This window comes from Amblyraja radiata, chromosome 25, assembly GCF_010909765.2.
Source record: "Amblyraja radiata isolate CabotCenter1 chromosome 25, sAmbRad1.1.pri, whole genome shotgun sequence".
NCBI lineage: Eukaryota > Metazoa > Chordata > Chondrichthyes > Rajiformes > Rajidae > Amblyraja > Amblyraja radiata.
In genome coordinates, this window is record NC_045980.1 from 32,511,444 (window position 1) to 32,515,437 (window position 3,994).

The window sequence follows — 3,994 nt, forward strand, 5'->3', positions numbered from 1 at the left end:
TCTCTCCAGAGATACTGATTATTTTCTGGATTTGAATGTTTGGATATAGTTACGATGAGTACCTAATGCAGATCTTCATCTCTTGTGTTTCCAAAAAAATATGCATTTGTTTTTATTTTTTAAAACGAGTGTGCCCGATACATAGGAATAAGTAGATGAGCACATATGTTTGATATAATCTTTAGACTCTTGTTTTTTTTTCCCCCCACTCTTTATGAAGTAAAAAGCAGTTTTACTTCCTAGTGCCTTGGCCAACCACATAAATCAAGATATTTATCTACACATTCTTTTGAAATTTACCATATTTTTAAATTTCCATTTATTTTTTTCAGTTCCTTCAATTGAACTAATAACTCAAAAGTCTGTCCAATCTATTGTTATTAAAAATAGAATCAGGTAAATGTTCTGAGGCATTAGATTCCGATCAAAATCTGATGAAATGGGGTTAGCAGGACCTTCTCTTTCCAAAAGAAAATCAAGATAATGTTGATCAATCACTATTGCTGATTTGATCCCCGTCTGGTTTTGCTATTGAGGACCCAATCCCTAACCCATGTCGGGTTTCCACCATGCCACCCTGTGGAATGTAAGCAACCATACTTTCACTTTGAGCTACAACTTTGAGCCTACAGTACCTGTTGCTATGGTCTCTGTATGTATTCTTATTAAAGTACTTATTACGAAGTTCTATGACGCAGTGTTAACAGTACCTTACACAGATAATTTAACTGAGAACATGGGTAGCCTCATCTCTGAAACTAACCCCTGGATGCATTTGAAAATCAATCTCTCAGATTCATTGTGATACTAAGTCAAGATACCATTGAAGAGATACTGTAACCTGTATTTAAATAAAGATGACATAGTGGGAAAGCAAAGCTGTGTGTCAAGTTTCGTCCCCACTTTTCTAATTGGCTTCTTATTTCATTGGAAAAAATGCCTACCTCCTAATGGCTCCTTTACCTCGAGTTCCCTTTCCCGGTTCATTACACAACCCTAAATCCAGAATTGCCTTCTCCCCGGTAGGCTCCAGTACAAGCTGCTCGAATAATCTATCTCGGAGGCATTCCACAAACTCCCTTTCTTGGGGTCCAGAACCAATCTGATTTTCCCAGTCTACCTGCATGTTGAAATCTCCCATGATCATATTGAATGGCAGTGCAGGCTCGAAGGGCCGAATGGCCTACTCCTGCACCTATTTTCTATGTTTCTATAACAACCGTAGCATTTCCTTTGCGACATGCCAATTTTAACTCTTGATTCAACTTGCACCCTGTATCCAGGCTACTGTTTGGGGGTGTGTAGATAACTCCCATTAGGGCATTATTACCCCTACAATTCCTCAGTTCTATCTATACTGACGCTACATCTCTTGATTCTATGTCACCCCTCGCAAGGGACTGACTTTCATTCCTTACCAACAGAGCTACCCCACCCCCTCTGCCCACCTGTCTGTCTTTTTGATATGACGTATATCCTTGACTATTCAGTTCCCAGCCCTGGTCCTCTTGCAGCCATGTCATTGTAATTCCCACAACATCACACTTGCCAATTTCTAACTGAGTCTCAAGCTCATCCCCTTTATTTCTTATACTTTGTGCATTACATGAAGACGTAAGAGAAAGTAATTGTTAGCATGGTAGCCAATCTATATCCAAAATATCCAAGGCAACGTTTATAGCATGAATTTTATCTTTCCCTTTGAGGGAGGAAATATTGGCCAAGACAATAGAAATTCCTGCTCTACCTACCCATGCCATGGGAATAACCAAAGATCCGGAGGCAGGTGGTAGATGCCTGTAGCACAACTCTGTAGTTGCCATAGAATCATGCAACAGTATGCTGTTCAAACAAAACAATTCAACCACATTCGTGTGCAGTTGATTGTATAGTAAAAGGAAGTCATTAATCAGGAAAGATTCACCATATTGTTACCAGGACTTAAGGGCTTGAGTTATAATGAGATGCTGAATAGGCTGGGACTTTTCTGCCTGGAGCACAGGGAGATGAAGAATGTCCTTCTGGAGATGTACAAAATCATGAATAGCATAGATAAGATAAAACACTGCTTGTTCCCAGGGTGGAGCAACCCAGAATCAGAAAGCATAGGTTTAAAGCGAGTGGGAACAGATTTAAAAGAGATCTGAGGGGCAATTTCTTCACCAAGAGGGTGGGGTGTGTATGGAAGGATCTGCCAGAGGAAGCTGTAGAGGTGGGTGCAACGATGATGCTTAAAAGATGTGGACAGGCACATTGGTAAGAGAGGGTTTGAAGGATATGAGCCACATGCAGGAACAAAAAGGACTAGCTTAGTCTTAAAACATGGTTAGCATGAACGAATTGGGCTGAAGGATCTGGTGCCATGCTATAAGAGTCTTTGTAGTGTGCTCCAGAGGGGAGATTATCCATGCCTACAAAACAATAATTCTCTTTACATTTTCAGGACTTGGCTATTGGAAAATGGCTGCTCTGTCATGGCTTTGATTATCAGGTGGATGCCCTTCGCAATTTTACAGGTGCAGTAACCAGAACTGAAACTGAGTGCACATGTATTTAGCACACTGAATCAGGTCCAATTTTACAGGCTGTTTTTTGGATATTCCCTGCAATTGTACTGTGAAATTGTTCCTACCTATTAGAACTGTAGGTGGCTAAAGCTTCATCTCTTTTGAAGATAGACAAAAATGCTGGAGAAACTCAGCGGGTGCGGCAGCATCTATGGAGCGAAGGAAATAGGCAACGATTCGGTCCGAAACTCTTCTTCAGACTGACGTAGGGTGGGTGTGGGTGGCTGGGGGGATGCTGTGAGACTAGGGTGGCATTGGCTGTTTTGTCCACTATAACCAACATCTGTTATAAAAGGGTTGTTAAAATGAGGGTTTACTCTATTTATAAACTAACCCAATGAACAGTTGATCTGCCAAAGCATAGAAGACTATGAACAAAGTCCTAGTAAACATAATGATGTGATTAGTATAAATGAGTAATTGATGTTGCCATGGACCTGTTAGGCTAAAGGGCCTATTTTTGTGCCGTGTGACACTGTCTCTAACAATCCTCCTTTCAAGCCAGAATATAATGGGAAGATTTTCTCCCCCTATATCCCTAGAGGGATATGTTCCCTCTATATCTCTAAAAAGTATATTTTGGATAGGTATTATCGTATCAAAACCAGTCATGCATGGTCCTTCTTCTAATTGACAATTTTACTTGAACCCAAGCCACTAAAGCATGGTGAGCATTAAACGTAAGCACAATCTGCTTTCATCCTACACCTACAACAGCATGGTTTCTAGATTGAGCTTCTGGATAATAACAAGAAGCTGAATTGTCTATTTCTCTTCTCAGCCCTGCATACCAAGGTCAATTGTAGCACCAATGTCACTGATGAGTGCTGACTGTACGCTTAGCAGAGGCCTCAAACTAAAGTTTGGATCTCCTTTACAAGACTGTGTGCCACACCTGGCCCATGCTTATTTGCACTGGGCTTGGGAATCAAATTTTGGTTCAGCCTTTTCATATCTTCACCTTGGTTAGTACGCTTTTCTGGCTCATTTCTTTCTAATTTACTTTGATTTGAACAGACTTAAGTAAGTGATGAAATTGTTGACCCTTAAATGACCTTAAATGTGATTTTCATTATGTTATGTATTGTCATTCTAATACTCATTAATACAAGCTCACAGTATGAAAATAACTTCTCCTAGAGCCAAAGGGGAAAATCACTAGATTTAATGGTATTACAAATGTAGTTATGTTGGCCAGTTTTCACTATTGCTTTTCTTGGCAACTCAACTGTTTTCAGCATATTAAATGCACCAATTGTACAAAGTGCTGGCACAACATATGCAAGAAACAGAAAAAAAATCAATAGCAGCATTGGCTCCAAGAAAGGAATAACATTGATTTGTACGCCATCAATATTTTGGATCATTCCATCAACCTTTGTTTACCTACTGTATCGTTGGAGATTGGACATCAGAAATTAATCTGA